Consider the following 7,146-nt stretch of genomic DNA (forward strand, 5'->3'; position numbering starts at 1 on the left):
TAGGTACAGTGATCCAATTATTATACAATATTATTGACAGCAGGTTTATCCAATTACAATATATAGAGTGTTAACCAATCACAGAGTAGACCCAGGACCCTCACATAGGGTGTAACTAGCCTTAAGCAATAACTGATTACCTATAGCTTCTATTTCTAGGCCTGCCCTTAGGAATATTAAGGGTATTACAAGAGTGATCCCTCTTGCCTTGGGCAATGTGTGCCCTTCTATTGTCTCAAACCTGAGTCCTTACATTCCCCCCTCTGTCTTGTAACTGACCCAATCCTGGGTCAGCTGAGTTACCATTGTACCCCTAAAGCCTGGCATAGCCCTCCTTGGTGTAAGGGGAATTTCTTACCCTGTAAAGGACATAGGGAAGGAGAGTTTACCCAATTTCCGCCAGTCTCCATGGTTAATTTGGTAAGGGTCTCTTTTAGGGTTTCTAATATCTGACGCTGTCTGGTAAGAATGACAGCCAATTTTGAACCTCTGTCTTAAGAGTATTCCCAGCCCCTCTCGGGTACTGCTTGAATTGCTCTTGAATGCTTGACCAGCAGCACTATTTCATCTAACTTGTGACTCCCCTGTCTCTAAATCCCATAGACATTCTGCTGGATTTAGAAGCAAACAAAAATGACAAAACTAATTAGAAATACAGCAAAACAAACTAAAGAGCAATGAACACACACAACTACATTCTCATTGGCCTTAAATTATTAATTGGATTATGCTATTACTCACACATACTGCTTGATGGCTTGCAATACTGTTGCCAGCTCTGCAAAGTAGGAAGTATATTTAGAATTAAAGCACCTGCTCTACAGCACTACTGGTTTTTTTAAGTTTATTTATTTATTTTGAGATAGAGAGAGCACACAAGCAGGAGAGGGGCAGAGAGAGAGGGAGACAGAGACTCTCAAGCAGTCTCTGCACTGTCAGCACAGAGCCCCACGTGGGCCTCAGACTCACAAACTGCAAGATCATGATCTTGCCTGAACCAAAACCAAGTCAGATGCTCAACCAACTGAGCCACCCAGGCACCCCTGCAACACTACTGTTTCTAGAACAACTACTTAGATGTTAGCATGCAAGACCCTGGTCACACAGAATGGTTGGGATCTGAGATGCAGTGAAGATCATAGACTTTGGTCCTCTACCCCTTCTTTATTCTCTGTGACATCAGAATTGTTGATTGTCCATGAACATAAAAACTGCTCATTTATCTCAGATCTAACCAAGAAGTGAAATTTCTATTTTCTTTATGGACTGTGGTAAGTGTGGTAGAAAATTAGGGAGAGGTGAGATAAAAGAAGATAGAAAGATGGGTACACAGGTTGCAACACTGGCAAAATTGTGACCAGCACCAAGCGTATGTGTGGACTGGAGGACCTGGAGAAAGGCAGCAACGGTTTCTGAACAGCAAGAGAACAGAGATCATCTCTTTCCCTTACAGATCATCACTATCTGGACTTCTGCTTCCTTATGTCGATTCTCAGTGTTAGTAAGCAAGCTAGATTTTTTTCTCTTTGTAAGTAATTCTATAATTTAGATATTCTGTTACCAGCCGGTAATAATCTACCAAAGAAGGTAGATTTGGAACATGGGACTACAATGCTAAGTCTATGTTTAGTCCACCTTCTTTGACAACTATATTAAATATATGTGTATGTATTCAAATACATGCATATATATTTAAATATGCCTTCACTGCACACCCGATGTATATTTAAAGGTATATTCAAATATAATCTTCAAATATGTTTATTTCATACATTTATCAAATCTTGAGGAAACACATTAAATCACCATTTCTAACCCAACTCTAAAGTTAGCAGACTCTAATGTATAAGTTAGTAACTTTCCTTTATGAGCTTACTCTTAAGCTGCAACATTCCTTTTAACTCTCCCCAATCCACAGCCAGAGTCATAACCCCAGACCCTATGCATCACTGAGGGATTAAAGGTAGTTTAGCTTCAAGAACTCCAGAGCACCTTCTCTTTGCTGCTGCCTAGCACTACCAAACCCCGTTGACAGGTGAACTTTTCACCTTGCTAAGCAGTCTCCGTTAATCAAAGGAAAATCTTTACTGTGTAGTTGTAGCACACATCTGAGCAGCAGCTAGAAAGGTTCTTCTCCCTCCCTCCAGTCTCTCCTAGAATATACTCTACCAAGTTTTTCTCTTTGGAGGAGAAAAATAAACAAAACACCTCCCTCTTAGGGCAAAGGTTCCTTTATCCATATTGGAAAGTGGTATCTTTCCCCGATCTTGTCTGCACTAGACAGGTCTTCACTCTCATTTCGACCACCATACCTTCCTCACCTCCCTTTTACAGACACCAGTTAAATTTGAACATAACACTGAGGTGATGTACTGGCCTGGATATTACTTAAAAACCCATTTTGGGAGCACCTGGGTGGCTAGGTCGGTTAAGCGACTGACTTCAGCTCAGGTCATGATCTTCCAGTTCATGTGTTCGAACCCCACCTCAGGCTCATGCTGAGAGCTCAGAGCCTGGAGCCTGCTTCAGATTCTGTGTCTCCCTGTCTCTCTGTCCCTCCCCTGTTCATACTCTGTCTCTCTCTGTCTCTCTCAAAAATAAACATCGAAAAAAATTTAAAAAACATTTTAAATATAAAATGTTACAATTGGTGACAAATAATTCCTTTTCAAAGAATTGGATATTTCAACACAACTATTTTAATGAATATTACTGGAGTTAAACTTGGATTTTAGATTACACAGAGCTAGACTGGAATATAAATACTCCTTCCTAGTTCTGTGACCTTAACAATGACATGAAATTCACCTCTCTCAGCCTTCATTTCATTGTCTATAAAATAGGAAGGACAGTATTTTAAAATTTTCTTAATGTTTATTTATTTTTGAGAGAGAGGGAGAGAGACAGAGAGTGAATGGGAGAGGGGCAATGAGAGAGGGAGACACAGAATCTGAAGCAGGCTGCAGGCTCTGAGCTGTCAGCACAGAGCCAGATGCGGGGCTAGAACTCATCAACCATGGGATCATGACCTGAGCTGAAAATGGACACTCAATAAACTGAGCCACCCAGGTCTACCGGAAGAACAATACTGAGAACTCAGCATGGCATGCAACAAGTGTCTAGTGCATGACTGTGTAAGAACATGAGTCTGAACCTAGCAGACGCCATGACAGGCTTTAAGTTTCCCCTCTAAACTAGGTCTAAAAGTCAGTCTCTCCAGAACTATTAGGCGGTTACACATTGCCCAAGGCAAGAGGGACCACCCTTGTAATACCCTTAACATTTCTAAGGGCAGGCCTAGATCAGTTATTGCCTAAGGCTAGTTACACCCTACGTGAGGGTCCTGGGTCCTGGGTCTACTCTGATTGTTTAACACTCTAAATGTTGTAATTGGATAAACCTGCTGTCAATAATATTGTATAATAATAATTGGATCACTGTACCTATGTCACAATTTCCTGTAACTCCCCCTTCCCAAACTCATAAAAGTCCGACCCCACCTTTGTTCGGGGCTCTCTGGCTCTCTCCGTTCCACCAGCTTGGGAGTGAGCAGAGGCCCGGGTTCTAACCTGCAATAAACGACCCTTGCTTTTTGACTTTGACTCTGGACTCTGGTGGTTCATTTCTGGGGGACTCCCGAATTCTGGGCATTACAACTGGTAAGCCCAGAAAAACTAGCAGCTGCAATTATCTGTATCTAATGCATCAGAATTTGGAGTAAGAGCAAATGGCTTTGAGAAAGAACGTCTGGGTTTCAGCCCTGCCCAATCCAAGCACCAACCACAAGTCTTCCAACAAAACTAGAGTGATCATACATCTCCAGCTGCTAAGGACAGCCTGGCTGGATACCTGTAGTCTAAGAGTAACTTTTTTTTTGAGAGAGAGAGACAGAGTGGTGGGAGGAGAATAAAGGGGGGGGGGGCAGCTGAGGTAGAGTCCCAAGCAGGCCCTATGCCCAGAATGGAGCCCAATGCTAGGCTCCATCTCATGATCATGAGACTATGACCTAAGCCCAAATCAGGAGTTGGAGGCTTAACTGACTGAGCCACCCAGGCACTCCTGGGTATGCCATCTTTCACTCTCAAAAGGTCCAGTTTGGGAAAACTGACTATATAGGTACTCTAGTTAAATATAATTAATTTGTTAATTAGGCAATAAGTTATGGCTCTGAGCTTCAATTTCCTGTAAAACTGGTAAAATACCTGTCCAATATATCTCACTGATTTATGAAGAAGAGGCTAAAAGTGTTATTTTTATCATAAGGCTATCAAAGAAAATTCATATTTTATGACAATGAATGAGGATTTGCACTGTTGCATAAAATATTTAAGATCCTTATTTTCTAGTTCATTTCTTATAAAATTTTCCTCTTCTTAGCCATAGTCTTCACACATTTTGTGATGAACAAAGCTAACAGCCAAAATCAGCAAAACTCTGTAGCTCTTCTCCTGAAAACAAACTGTGAAGAAAGACAAAATGTTCACATCCTCTTAACTCAAAGCATAGTCACCATCACTTCCTGTCTGTGTCCAAGGCAGACATTACTAATCAATCATAAGGATTTTACTACACCATCTAAAGCTGAATGCAGACTCCTCTGGGCACTTTAAACAACCACCATAATGAACTAGATTTGATGCAGAGAACAAATACTTGCCCTCCTGATTTAGTTTAATGGCTTCATTTTATGGTCAAGGACACAGGGACACAGGGAGAAAAGACCCAGGTAGAGCTGAATCTGAGAGTCGGACCCAGGCTGATTATTTCCATTGCACCATACTGACAGGTGACTGGACTTACAAAACAGGTTCTTGCAGATGAAATCAAAGGAGACAAAATTATATTGTGAGGTAAATAGTCAACTAAGAGTTTGGCAAATACATCCACAAAAATTATAGATGTAAACTAAGAGTCTCTTTACTTACTCATCAGCATCAAAAGTGAAGCATTTACAGTGGTTTACCAGGCTCTACACAATCTCTGATGTCACCTCCTCTTGCTCCCTACTCCAGCCACATTGGGCTCCTTAGGAGCTGCCTCACACATACCTCACACACTCCCATCTCAAGGGTTTTGTACTGGCTATTCCCTCTGGCAGAATGTTGCTCCACAGATATCTGCATGGCTGGCTCCCTTACCTCCTTCAAGTCATTGTCCAAATGGCCCCTTGTCTCTGAGGTCCCTCTGAACTACCTTATGTAAAATGGTAAACCACCCCCATTCCATTGGCACCTCCATCCCCCGTTGTCAGCCTTGTGCTTTCCCAGAGCCCTGATCACTGTCTAATATTCTATATCATTGAGTTATTTATTATGTTTACAATTTACCGTGTTTCCTCCAAATAGAACATAAACTCTAGGAAAGTACATGTGTGCATGCATATATGTGCAATCACATGTGTGGGCATGTATGTTGCATTTGTAGTTTACTATATTCTCAGCATCTGGACTAGAACTGGACATACTACTGGTACTCAGTTCATGTTGAATTTCACAGTTAAAGGAAGCAGAATGTACCCAGAGAGATGTAAAAGATCCATATATTTGTGATGGTTTAATTATACAGATCATCAAATAATTTTCTAAGGTATTTGTCTGAGGACTGCCAGGAATTCCACAGGACTGGTTATAAGTCAGCTCTCCCACCTCGCTCCCTGCCCCTATCAGCAGAAAAGAAGTCTGAATGCATTCACCTAGGAAACGAAACCTCAGGTAATTAGGAATGAGTTGAAAGATGTGTGCGTGTCTTAGTGACCTCACAAAGTCAAGGGTGAGTCTACCTGACAGGCAGAGACCATGAGTACCTTATAATTTGTGAATTGAAGGTAGACAAGAAACTGACTGGCTGGCTGTTTTGTTTGAGAGTATTTGTCTCAAGAATGAGGTTGTGTCTACACTGGGTTTTTAAAAGGTGCATTACAGTCACTTTAGAAAATAAGATGTCATCCTTAGCTGTCTTTCATTCCTCTGAATGCCATAAGGACCAACTTGCCTGTACCTATACAACCTAGCACTTGACATTAATCTTTTTTTATAGATCTCAACTTATGCATAGATCTGCACTGCCTAACTAAGTTTCTAAGAACTTAAGGATGGAAAGCTGCATCTATTATCTGCTTTGTGCCCTCCCAATTGGCTCTGGACACACATTGGATGCTACCAAATCATCAGCACTGTTCACTGAAGGTTTGTTTTTTTCTAGTTTGTGCTTCAAAGAATCACAAACATCCCTGAAGGACCTTCTTGCTCAGCAAATGTGAATAAAGGAGCTGCACTATAAAAAACTCAAAAAGAAAAAGACAAGATCCCATCCTTTAGAAGGTCATGGTGAACCTAGAAACACAGATGGGGGCTATAAATGATAAATGTTCTATAGCACAATAGTGAAAATGCTATAGAGAAAAGTAGAATAGGAGCAGCCTGGAGTTTCAGGGAAGGTTTAGGGAAGTGAGAAGAAGGGATGGTGAGTGACAGAGGACTAAATTAAGTAACATCCTTAACTGTTTCTGAACTATTTCTTGATACTCACGTCTAATCCAATATCTGTTTGTTCAGGTCTGACTGGATCATGGAGGGGAAATGAAGAGATCTAATTGCACCACAAAAAGAAGCTCCCTGAACAGGTTGACTCTTCCTCAGAAAAAATGGGACTTTGCTGGGCACAAAAGCACTTCCAGGCTTACTCAGCAGCCTTAACAGAAAGGATCTGAGGGTTTCAAATGAAAATGAAAATAAGAAGACACCCAAGCCCTCTTCCTTTTTATCCTAAGTCTATTGTACCCAATAACTTATTCATTTATTAAACTGACAAATAATTATTAAGTACCTCCTATATGCCAGTAGGAGAAACAGTGGTAAACAAGACCAACTGGATGACCTCATAGAGCTTTATCACCTCCCAAAATGACCAAGAACATGCCAGGTGTTTGTCCCTAAATCCACTAAAGAGACTTGTGTTTAAGAGGAATGTATTACCTGGAATATTCCATCCAGTGAGGTGGGTGTACCTAAATCTCACCTCACAGTTCCTCTGGGTCCCCCAAATGCCATAAAGGGGAACATAAAGTTTCACATTCCCATGATAAAAGTTTCCTGCCCTCATGCCTAGTACAAAGCTACCTTGCTAAAGCCAAAATCAGTCCCTGTC

General features: G+C 41.2%; 1 long non-coding RNA gene across 1 annotated transcript in view; it reads left to right on the plus strand.

Annotated features, from left to right (window-relative positions):
• The window catches only part of LOC115273486, an 8,519-nt gene extending 1,719 nt beyond the window's left edge, over window positions 1–6,800 (plus strand). The window contains exons 2-3 of the long non-coding RNA XR_003900815.1: window positions 6,037–6,185; window positions 6,555–6,800. This is a non-coding gene — a long non-coding RNA (uncharacterized LOC115273486). The remainder of the gene's footprint in view (window positions 1–6,036; window positions 6,186–6,554) is intronic.
• Window positions 6,801–7,146: the final 346 nt, after the last annotated feature.

Source organism: Suricata suricatta, chromosome 12 (genome assembly GCF_006229205.1).
Source record: "Suricata suricatta isolate VVHF042 chromosome 12, meerkat_22Aug2017_6uvM2_HiC, whole genome shotgun sequence".
Classification (NCBI taxonomy): domain Eukaryota; kingdom Metazoa; phylum Chordata; class Mammalia; order Carnivora; family Herpestidae; genus Suricata; species Suricata suricatta.